This window comes from Schistocerca nitens, chromosome 5, assembly GCF_023898315.1.
Source record: "Schistocerca nitens isolate TAMUIC-IGC-003100 chromosome 5, iqSchNite1.1, whole genome shotgun sequence".
Lineage (NCBI taxonomy): Eukaryota > Metazoa > Arthropoda > Insecta > Orthoptera > Acrididae > Schistocerca > Schistocerca nitens.
In genome coordinates this window covers 297438867-297451713 of record NC_064618.1, presented here as the reverse complement: position 1 = coordinate 297451713, position 12847 = coordinate 297438867, and the positions used below count along the sequence as shown (strand labels likewise).

Below are 12847 nucleotides of genomic sequence, written 5' to 3'. Positions count from 1 at the left end.
GTGTTGGTGGAATGACGTCTGTGTAGTGCTGGAATGGGAACAGGGAGGGGGCTGGATGGGTGAGGACAGTGACTAATGAAGGTTGAGGCCAGGAGGGTTATGGGAATGTAGGATGTACTGCAGGGAAAGTTCCCACCTGCACAGTTCAGAAAAGATGGTGTTGGTGGGAAGGATCCATATGGCACAGGCTGTGAAGCAGTCATTGAGATGAGGGGTATCATGTTTGGCAGCATGTTCAGCAACAGGATGGGCTACTTGTTTTTTGGCCAGTTTGTCGGTGGCCGTTCATGCGGACAGCCAGCTTGTTGGTTGTCATGCCTACATAGAATGCAGCACAGTGGTTGCAGCTTAGCTTGTAAATCATGAGACTGGTTTCACAGGTAGCCCTGCCTTTAATGGGATAGGTGATGTTAGTGACCAGACTGGAGTAGGTGGTGGTAGGAGGATGTGTGAAACAGGTCTTGCATCTAGGTCATATTACAGGGGTATGAGCCATGAGGTAACGGATTGGGAGCGGAGGTTGTGTAAGGATGGAGGAGTATATCATGTAGGTTCGGTGGATGGCGGAATACCACTGTGGGAGGGGTGGGAATGATAGTGGGCAGGACATTCCTCATTTCAAGGCATGATGAGAAATAGTTGAAACCCTGGAGGAGAATGTAATTGTCGCTCCAATCCTGGGTGGTACTGAGTCACGAGGGAATGCTCCTCTGTGGCGTGGTGGTGGTGGTGGTGGTGGTGGTGGTGGTGGTGGTGGTGGTGGTGGTGGTGGTGGTGGTGGGAGACCGGAAAGATAAGGCACGGGGGATTGTTTTGTACCACCTTATCCCATGGCTCATACCCCTGTAATAGACCTAGATGCAAGACCTGTCCCATAATCCTCCAACCACTGCCTACTCCAGTCCTATCACTAACATCACCTATCCCGTCAAAGGCAGGACTACCTGTGAAACCAGTAATGTAGTGTACAAGCTAAACGGCAATCACTGTGCTGCATTCTATGTAGGCATGACAACCAACAAGCTGTCTGCATGATTGGCCACTAACAAACTGTGGCCAAGACACAGGTAGACCATCCTGTTGCTGAACACGCTGCCAAACATGACATCCTTAATTTCAGTGACTGCTTCACAGCGTGTGGCATATGGATCCTCCCCACCAACACCAGTTTTTCTGAATTTTACAGGTGGTAACTTTCCCTGCAATACATCCAATGTTTCCATAATCCTCCTAAATGCAATATAACACATACCATACAGTTAAAAGGAAGTGACGCTTGATCAAGGTCCGCGTCACTTTCCATTTTTAACCAGACTTAACGTCTGAGAAAGTATAGAAACAATAATATTAATATTATTATTATTATTATTATTATTATTATTATTATTATTATTATTTCCTCAGCCAGTTGGATGTATTTTTCAATTTTTTCTCCAGTTTTCTTCTGTATATTTGTTGTATTGGGTATGGATATTTCGATTAGTTGTGTTAATTTCTTCTTTTTATTGGTGAGTATGTTGTCAGGTTTGTTATGTGGTGTTGTTTTATCTGTTATAATTGTTCTGTTCCAGTATAATTTGTATTCATCATTCTCCAGTACATTTTGTGGTGCATACTTGTATGTGGGAACGTGTTGTTTTATAAGTTTATCTTGTAAGACAAGCTGTTGATGTATTATTTTTGCTACATTGTCATGTCTTCTGGGGTATTCTGTATTTGGTAGTATTGTACATCTGCTTGTGATGTGATCTACTGTTTCTATTTGTTGTTTGCAAAGTCTGCATTTATGTGTTGTGGTATTGGGATCTTTAATAATACGCTTGCTGTAATATCTGGTGTTTATTGTTCGATCCTGTATTGCAATCGTGAATCCTTCCGTCTCACTGTATATATTGCCTTTTCTTAGCCAGGTGTTGAATGCGTCTTGATCGATGTGTGGCTGTGTTAAATGATATGGGTGCTTGCCACGTAGTGTTTTCTTTATCCAATTTACTTTCGTCATATCTGTTGATGTTATGTGATCTCAAGGTTGTAGATTTGGTTATGAAATTGCAATGGTTTAGCCGATGTATTTATATGAGTGATTGCTTTGTGTATTTTGCTAGTTTCTGCTTGTTCTATAAAGAAATTTCTTAAATTGTCTACCTGTCCATAAAGTAGGTTTTTTTATGTCTATAAATCCCCTTCCTCCTTCCTTTCTGCTTAATGTGAATCTTTCTGTTGCTGAATGTATGTGATGTATTCCATATTTGTAGCATTGTGATCGTGTAAGTGTATTGAGTGCTTCTAGTTCTGTGTTACTCCATTTCACTACTCCAAATGAGTAGGCCAATATTGGTATAGTGTAAGTATTTATATACGAAGACAGTAACTTGTTCTCGAAAGAACAGTTACGGTTGATGACCATGCAGCTTTTCCCTGGAATAAATGATGACTGACAACCTCAGCTGCCGACAGGTGGTGTTGGTATACCTCGATGTGGACAGCTGAACATGTGTGCCCCGACCAGGACTCGAACCCGGGATCTCCTGCTTACATGGCAGACGCTCTATCCATCTGAGCCACTGAGGACTCAGATGAATAGCGCGACTGCCGGGACTTATCCCTTGCACGCTTCCTGTGAGTAATGAGTGTGTAGGCAAATGTCTATAAGGTACAATACCTACGTAGAATTGTGGACAGTTGGCAATGTGAGTCTCACGGGAAGCGTACAAGGGATAAGTTTCTGCAGTCGCGCTATTCATCTGTGTCCTCGGTGGCTCAGATGGATAGTGTGTCTGCCATGTAAGCAGGAGATCCTGGGTTCGAGTCGCGGTCAGGGCACACATTTTCAGCTGTCCAAATTGAGGTATATCAGCAACACCTGTCAGCAGCTGAGGTTGTCAGTTAGTCATCATTTATAAGTATTTATAGCTTTTGTCTTGTTTCTTGCTGTCAATTCTGTTTTCAGTATTGTTGTTAGTCTTTGTCCACATTTTTCTTTTAGTTCTTCTTTAATATTTGTATTATCTATTCCTATTTTTTGTCTGTATCCTAGATATTTATAAGCACCTGTTTTTTCCATTGCTCCTATGCAATCGCTTTTGTTATCCATTATGTAATCTTCTTGTTTAGTGTGTTCTCCCTTGACTATGCTATTTTCCTTAAATTTGTCTGTTCTAAAAGCCATATTTATATCATTTGCTGAATACTTCTGTTATCTTTAGTAATTGGTTGAGTTGATTTGTTGCTGCCAGTAGTTTTAGATCATCCATGTATAGCAAATATGTGATTTTGTGTGGGTATGTTCCAGTAATATTGTATCCATAATTTGTATTATTTAGCATGTTTGATGGTGGTTTCAGAGCAAGGCAGAACCAGAAAGGACTTAATGAGTCTCCATGGTATATTCCACGCTTAATCTGTATTGGCTGTGATGTGATATTATTTAAATTTGTTTGGATATTAAGTGTGGTTTTCCAATTTTTCATTACTATTTTTAGGAACTGTATCAATTTAGGATCTACTTTGTATATTTCCAATATCTGTAGTAACCATGAGTGGGGTACACTATCAAAAGCTTTTTGGTAATCAATGTATGAGTAGTGTAGTGACCTTTGTTTAGTTTCAGCATGATATGTCACCTCTGCATCTATTATCAGTTGCTCTTTACGTCCTCATGCTCCTTTGCAGCAGCCATTTTGTTCTTCATTTATAATTTTGTTCTGTGTTGTATGTGTCATTAATTTCTGTGTAATGACTGAAGTTAATATTTTGTATATTGTTGGTAGGCATGTTATGGGGCGATATTTAGCTGGGTTTGCTGTCTCTGCTTGATCTTTAGGTTTCAGATAAGTTATTCCATGTGTAAGTGTATCAGGGACTGTGTATGGGTCTGCAATGTAACTGTTAAATAATTTAGTTAGATGTGAATGTGTTGAACTTCTTTAGCCAGAAATTTGCTATTTTATCTTTTCCAGGGGCTTTCCAATTGTGAGTAGAATTAATAGCTTGGGTGACTTCATGTTGCAAAATTATCACTTCAGGCATTTGTGGTATCATCTTGTATGTGTCTGTTTCTGCTTGTATCCACCGTGCATGCCTGTTATGTTGTACCGGGTTTGACCATATGTTGCTCCAGAAGTGTTCCATGTCTGTTATGTTTGGTGGATTGTCTATTTTAATGTGTGTGTTATCTATTGTCTGGTAAAATTTCTTTTGGTATGTGTTGAATGTTTGGTTTTGTTTCCTTCTATTTTCTCGTTTTTTGTATCTTCTAAGTCATTTGGCCAATGCTTGTAATTTCTGCTTCTTCTCATCTAATTGCTCTATCGCTTCTTGTGAGATTTTACCTAACGTTTTTCGTTTTTTTTCTGACATTTCATTTCTTATAAATTGTGTTTGCTGTCCGATGTCCTTTCTCAGTTTTTCTATTCTGATCTGTAGCCTGTGTTGCCATGCTGGTTTTGTGGGTTTCTTCTGTGTGTTGGTTGGTTCTGATCTCTGCCTAGTGTGTATATTTAGTGTAGTGAGTGCTCCTATATAAACCAGTAGTTGTAACTCTTCCATAGTTGTATATTCATTTATTTTGTTGTGTATGATTGTGTTGATAGTTTTTATTGTTGTTTCGACTTCTGGGTTACTTGGCAGTCTATGCAAGAATTGTCTGTGTTGATAGTTTTTATTGTTGTTTCGACTTCTGGGTTACTTGGCAGTCTATGCAAGAATGGTCTAATGTCTGTATTTGTGTCTTTGTATTCTATATATGTCAGCTGAAATTTTTCTTCTATATCTAACATGTGTGTCACTTTGTGTTCTATTTGTGCTTGTTCTGGTGGCTGTCGCAAGATTTCGTTTTCCTCTGATTGTTTAATTGATGCATATTGTTCTTTGTTTGTTTGCTCTGGGATGTTTGAGTCAATTACTGTATTTTCTTCTTCTTCTGATTGCACATTATTTTGTTCCAGTATTTGTTGTACTTGTTGTTTGATGTTTTCTAATTCTGACTGGGGTATCCTGTTATTTTTGATTATTACACGGATCTGATCAGCTAGTCGTTGTTCTGTTAAAAATTTTAATTCTGGGTATCTGGTAATAAATGTTGTGTATACTTGTGATCTGTATCCAGTTGTGTTGGTTCCTAGGTTTGTTGCTTGGTAATAACAGAACATGAGGTGTCGATTAACTTCATCTGACCATCTCATCCTCTGCCTTTGTTTTCCTTCTAGGGTGGTTGTAGGAAGCATATCCTGCAAAACATCTCTATTTGGACTTAAATCATTTTCCAGTTGGCTAGCAGTGTCGTTACCATTGTGGGCGGTCATAGGGTTCAAGCGTCGTCCCCGACCATGACGGCGCTTGTCCGAGGCTTCTTTAGTTCTGTCCTGAACCAACTCATCGCACTAAAAGGGGGGTTAGCCCTATTAGTGGTTTGTTCTTTTCGTCGCCTTTTACGACTGGCAGAACATACCGGAGGCCTATTCTTTTCCCGGGCCTCCACAGGGATTATTATTATTATTATTATTATTATTTCTTTACTTTCTCAGACGTTAAGTCTGGTTAAGAATGGAGAGTGACGCGGACCTTGATCAAGCATCACTTCCTATTAACTGTACGGTATGTGTTATATTGCATTTAGGAACTTTCGGGTAATTGAACATGTATCAATAATTACGGATTTCTGTAGTTGTATATATATGGTTGGATGTAGCTGTATTGCATTGGTGTACTGGTGGATATTGTGTGGTATGACTTCTGTAGTTGATAGTATAATTGGTATGATGTCAACTTTATCCTGATGCCACATGTCTTTGACTTCCTCAGCCAGTTGGATGTATTTTTCAATTTTTTCTCCTGTTTTCTTTTGTATATTTGTTGTATTGGGTATGGATATTTCGATTAGTTGTGTTAATTTCTTCTTTTTATTGGTGAGTATGATGTCAGGTTTGTTATGTGGCGTTGTTTTATGTGTTATAATGGTTCTGTTCCAGTATAATTTGTATTCATCATTCTCCAGTACATTTTGTGGTGCATACTTGTATGTAGGAACTTGTTGTTTTAAAAGTTTATGTTGTAAGGCAAGCTGTTGATGTATTATTTTTGCGACATTGTCATGTCTTCTGGGGTATTCTGTATTTGCTAGTATTGTACATCCGCTTGTGATGTGATCTACTGTTTCTATTTGTTGTTTACAAAGTCTGCATTTATCTGTTGTGGTATTGGGATCTTTAATAATATGCTTGCTGTAATACCTGGTGTTTATTGTTTGATCCTGTATTGCAATCATGAATCCTTCTGTCTCACTGTATATATTGCCTTTTCTTAGCCATGTGTTGGATGCGTCTTGATCGATGTGTGGCTGTGTTAGATGATACGGGTGCTTGCCATGTAGTGTTTTCTTTTTCCAATTTACTTTCTTCGTATCTGTTGATGTTATGTGATCTAAAGGGTTGTAGAAGTGGTTATGAAATTGCAGTGGTGTAGCCAATGTATTTATATGAGTGATTGCCTTGTGTATATTGCTAGTTTCTGCTCGTTCTAGAAAGAATTTTCTTAAATTGTCTACCTGTCCATAATGTAGGTTTTTTATGTCGATAAATCCCCTTCCTCCTTCCTTTCTGCTTAATGTGAATCTTTCTGTTGCTAAATGTATGTGATGTATTCTATATTTGTGGCATTGTGATCGTGTAAGTGTATTGAGTGCTTCTAGGTCTGTGTTACTCCATTTCACTACTCCAAATGAGTAGGTCAATATTGGTATGGCATAAGTATTTATGGCTTTTGTCTTGTTTCTTGCTGTCAATTCTGTTTTCAGTATTTTTGTTAGTCTTTGTCTATATTTTTCTTTTAGTTCTTCTTTAATATTTGTATTATCTATTCCTATTTTTTGTCTGTATCCTAGATATTTATAGGCATCCGTTTTTTCCATCGCTTCTATGCAGTCGCTGTGGTTATCCAATATGTAATCTTCTTGTTTAGTGTGTTTTCCCTTGACTATGCTATTTTTCTTACATTTGTCTGTTCCAAAAGCCATACTTATATCATTGCTGAATACTTCTGTTATCTTTAGTAATTGGTTGAGTTGTTGATTTGTTGCTGCCAGTAGTTTTAGATCATCCATGTATAGCAAATGTGTGATTTTGTGTGGGTATGTTCCAGTAATATTGTTATTATTATTACTTCTTTACTTTCTCAGACGTTAAGTCTGGTTGAGAATGGAAAGTGACGCGGACCTTGATCAAGCGTCACTTCCTATTAACTGTACGGTATGTGTTATATTGCATTTAGGAACTTTCGGGTAATTGAACATGTATCAATAATTACGGATTTCTGTAGTTGTATATATATGTTTGGATGTAGCTGTATTGCATTGATGTACTGGTGGATATTGTGTGGTATGACTCCTGTAGTTGATAGTATAATTGGTATGATGTCAACTTTATCCTGATGCCACATGTCTTTGACTTCCTCAGCCAGTTGGATGTATTTTTCAATTTTTTCTCCTGTTTTCTTTTGTATATTTGTTGTATTGGGTATGGATATTTCGATTAGTTGTGTTAATTTCTTCTTTTTATTGGTGAGTATGATGTCAGGTTTGTTATGTGGCGTTGTTTTATGTGTTATAATGGTTCTGTTCCAGTATAATTTGTATTCATCATTCTCCAGTACATTTTGTGGAGCATACTTGTATGTAGGAACTTGTTGTTTTAAAAGTTTATGTTGTAAGGCAAGCTGTTGATGTATTATTTTTGCGACATTGTCATGTCTTCTGGGGTATTCTGTATTTGCTAGTATTGTACATCCGCTTGTGATGTGATCTACTGTTTCTATTTGTTGTTTACAAAGTCTGCATTTATCTGTTGTGGTATTGGGATCTTTAATAATATGCTTGCTGTAATACCTGGTGTTTATTGTTTGATCCTGTATTGCAATCATGAATCCTTCTGTCTCACTGTATATATTGCCTTTTCTTAGCCATGTGTTGGATGCGTCTTGATCGATGTGTGGCTGTGTTAGATGATACGGGTGCTTGCCATGAAGTGTTTTCTTTTTCCAATTTACTTTCTTCGTATCTGTTGATGTTATGTGGTCTAAAGGGTTGTAGAGGTGGTTATGAAATTGTAGTGGTGTAGCCGATGTATTTATATGAGTGATTGCTTTGTGTATTTTGCTAGTTTCTGCTCGTTCTATAAAGAATTTTCTTAAATTGTCTACCTGTCCATAATGTAGGTTTTTTATATCGATAAATCCCCTTCCTCCTTCCTTTCTGCTTATTATTATTATTATTATTATTATTATTATTATTTCTTCAGATAATTTCTCATAGTTAAAAGGTAGCCAGTCTTAATGGAACTATCAGTTTGTGTCATATACTGCAACAAGTACGTCCAGTTTAATATGCTCTTTTTTTCTGAACTGTGGCTGCCTTTATTTAGGTACTTGAACTTGAAGAACAAATTGACACTGGAGTTCAGAAAATCCTCATCAGTTACATTGAGAGTCTTTGCATGATGTGAAAATGGGACTGAGGTGTGCAGTAACGCAGCAAACACAATCATTACCATAGGGGTCTTGAAGTTCATATTAGACCAATTAAAGCGTGCAGAGAGGGGTTTAAGCAATCATTCATCCATCTCTCCATATGTGAATGGGAAGTAATAAAGCCTTAATAATGGGTACAATGGCAAGTGTGCTCTGACACACACACTTTATAGTGGTTTGTAGAGTGCTGGTGTCATTGGAGGAGGAGGAGGATAGTAGTGTTTAACGTCCCGTCGACAACGAGGTCATTAGAGACGGAGCGCAAGCTCGGGTGAGGGAATGATGGGGAAGGAAATCGGCCGTGCCCTTTCAGAGGAACCATCCCGGCATTTGCCTGAAGCGATTTAGGGAAATAACGGAAAACCTAAATCAGGATGGCCGGAGACGGGATTGAACCATCGTCCTCCCGAATGCGAGTCCAGTGTGCTAACCACGGTGTCATTGGAGATTGGACTGATTGTCCTCCATCAAACCATGTTGCCTCAAAGGTATGTGAACTATATATAGCAATTTTAAGAGAACTAACAACCAATGAAAAAAAACCACAGTTGTTTCACACAAGACAGTGTAAGAGCACTTATTGTCAACATGTCTATCACAGTATTAAGAGGTTTTCTTGATACAGAATATCCCATCAGAAGTTAAGGTTTCATAAAAAAAAATATTATTCAAATTTTTTTTTTAAATTGAACACAATGGTCATGTTCTCACACAACAGTGAGGTGATTCAGGATTTTCAAAATTCATATGTCAGTTGTTTGAGTCCAAATGCTTCAATAAATACAGCCATACTTCATCAGAAAAAGAGCATTTCAGGATCAGCCTCCCCATTGTGTACTGGCTGCAATAGCCAGTTGCAGTACGTAAGCTGAACAACAATCTCTGTATTAGTCAAGAGATGTACTAACATTACACTGTAAGGTTTTTGATTTAGTACATGCACAGCTCTGTGAGCAGATGCTGCTGATTCACCAGTCTGAAGTGCTGTGAAGTGTTATGGTACTCTAACTTCTTTCCAAGGCCACTACTAACTTGGCAACTGGCATATAAAATTTAGCTGAACCAGACCAGTCTGAAAAACAGGTCAGTGCTTATGCAGCAATAAGCTGGAGTTGATTAGCATACAATGCCAGACATTGTGTTGTTTCTTATTGCTAGTAAACTTCAGACACACTACTATAAGGGGCAGTCAAATGAAAACTAAACACCTGCCATAACAGTGTGTGTCTGCAACAGGTGGCACCACTATAAAGTTTAGATACTGTCACTGCTGTGGCAGGGGAATGGCATAATGTCACATCACAGGTGCAAGCTGCTGTTGGGTTCTGGCCTATGTAATTGGTGGACTGGCCTAATGTGTTCATCCAACTGTCATATTATCATACAACTAGTGCCTATGGTTCAACTGCTCTTCAGAAAGCTGTGTAGCAGACATTGTATGTGTTCACAGCACAGCTCTGGTGATCACATGGAAACAAGTTCCTCAGCAAAGAACCACTACTGGACAAAGGCTATGAGTGAGCAATTTGGTTGGGAAACACTGCATTATCCTCTGTACAGCCAAGACCTTTCACCATGTGATTTGCATGTCTTTGGCAACCTAAAGAAAGATACGCATGGACATCAGTTTGTCAGATGGAGCCAATAGCAGATATAGTTGTGTATCCATTAACAGCTGACACCTTTCAACAAAACAGGAATTGAGCATTTCTTCTTCCAGTTGAATAAATGTCTTGATGGCTGTGGTGATTACTTTTGAATGAGGGTCTCAGGTTTCCATTTAACTGCTCTTCATAAAATAAAAATTCCCTTGGGAGATCTGGCTTTTTTTCATGGTGCAAATGTCAATCTGTCCTTGCAAGCAAGAATTGTAATAAAGCTATATGTAATCAATGAAAAGAAAAGTGATTGAAGAGCATCTGTGACACACAATTACATTCTAGAAACTGTAAAATGCCAGATTTGTACATTATTTTGTTAAATGATAACACCTAAGTGAATACTGAAGTTACATGTTATGCTTCTCACATAATGAAGAAAGTGGTGGCAATAATTGAACTCAGACTTTTAACTGAGGAAACTATGGATATCCAATTGTGTAAATAGTCAAAGATAAAGGCACACAGCCTATGATGTTCCTTCTCCCTCTAATTTTCCTGTTCATCCCATTCCCCTTGCAGAGCAACTGATGGTAATCTGTGTATTCTTAACATAACTGCAGCTGGTCATGACCCATCCCCTAATTCTTCCATAGGTCACTTTTTATATTACTGTGTAAACTGCTGAATTTCTATGACTTTGTAGCAAATAAGTTGCTTAACAATCATATTTTATTTTACTTTTTATGGGGAAACACTGAAAGAGAAATATAAAGATTCACTTAAAAGTGTGGATAGGTCAGTTATGCTACATCTGTTTTAGCAATCTCACATCACATATGTCTTAATGTTTATTTTGAAATATTGTTTGCTCAGCAATCTCAAAATTCACTTTGTCAGTATATGACGATTCAGTTCTGCAGCAGTGAAGGGGAGACATCAGGTTGAAACACATCTGAACGTGTGCACAAGTATCTGACTGCCAGTGCTTTGTTCCATGAAATAAGACGTTAATAGGGGACTCTAACTATATAAATAGTGCTTGCAACATAAATATTTATTATGGAAAAATATCTGTGAACAAAGGAGGACATTTTAAATGCTTTGAGAGAGATTTTGACTCATGAATCTGAAGGTGAGCCACTGGGGTTTCCATCTGAGTAAGAATTGCCACAACCTGTAGTTTACAAGATGATGATCTTACACTGCATAGTGATTTACTGAATGCTGAAGAAGATATGCATGTTTATAGTTTTATTTTTTTGTTTATCTATGTGCTGCATAGAAACACTTGCCAACTGCAACAACTAAGTTTACATGTTGGCCTGACCTCCTTTGAATACAGGAAGAAATGTTATAAATAACCCTTTTTAACCTCCTTGGATGTCTCTGAAACCTTGAAAGCAAATGCTAAAAGTAATGTGGGTACCATAAAGTGATCTTGCAGGGAAATACAAGCCTCTGTCAAAAAGCTAAAAAAAGAGTTATATAGTACAGTGTTGTCAAAGAATGACATTACTGTTTATCAGGGAAAGAGCAGCAAGAATGTCCTGATTGTCAGCACTATGCATCCTTATGAGAAAATTGAGGCTGGTCCGAAAAAGAAGCCAGATGTTGCCTTGTAAAGTCAAAGTGCTGGAAACAAATCATTTGTAAAGTATCATGTGTGTGAAAAAAACTGCAAAAAATGCACATCAAAAGATTATTATATGTGCTCAGTGTGTGATGCTAGTTAATATGGACACTCAGAAAAGTTCTCATAATTTATAAGGTGATAAACTAATTTTTTTGGTGAGATTATAATAAAATGTCCAATACTTAAAAGAAAAGATTTAGTAGTAGCTACAATAGCCCTCTGACACAGGATTATAAAAGGGAAACAAACACCTGGGTCATTAGCGATTTTTTTATTTATTTTTATTTATTTATTTTTATTTATTTATTTTTATTCATTTATTTATATCCCACATATCCAATACTGCGAGGCATTTGCATGGATGTAGGATGCGTCAGAATTATTACAAATAATACAAAAGGAATACACACAAGTACCTCTTGCAAGAGGATATCTGGTATAAGACAAAATACACATTAATAGATATAGAAAAAACTACATTAAAAATATGGTAGATCTTAATAGCGAAATGAAAGACACAGTAATGTTAAAAGTGATTGTGAGTATCATAATGCACAATAGCACATCAAATTAGTAAATGAAAAAAATCAATTACAGTTAACTCTACTGAAATATTCTTCTACCGAATAGAAGGAATTATCTAATAAATACTGTTTGAGCTGTTGTTTAAATTTAGGATGCTCGTGGATGAGTAATTTCAGTGATGATGGTGGGAGAGCATTGAACATATTGCAGCTCATGTAATGGAGTCCTTTTTGTGCAATAGTAAGGTTTTTTGATTCATAATGGAGGTCCATCTTCCTCGTGGTATTGTGAGTATGGTATGAGTCATTGGTTTTGTACGATCGTCCATTTTTACCAATGAAACATAACACAGAGTAGATATATTGGTATGCGTTTGTCAGTATCCCTAATTTTCTGAAAAGGTTCCTACAAGAATGTCTAGGCTGGACTCTGCTCATTATCCTAATAACACTCTTTTGGGCAATGAATATTATTTTTGGATAGTGGCTGATTACCCCAGAAAACTATTCCATACAGCAATAATGCATGGAAATAACTAAAAAGTAGTTTTTGTGGTGTCTCTGTCACA

The 12847-nt window shown here is 37.5% G+C and overlaps 1 protein-coding gene across 2 annotated transcripts in view; it reads left to right on the top strand.

Annotated features, from left to right (window-relative positions):
• LOC126260135 (2-acylglycerol O-acyltransferase 2-like) overlaps window positions 1-12847 on the top strand; it is a 120020-nt gene that overhangs the window by 76672 nt on the left and 30501 nt on the right. The gene's annotated exons all lie outside the window — the stretch shown is intronic.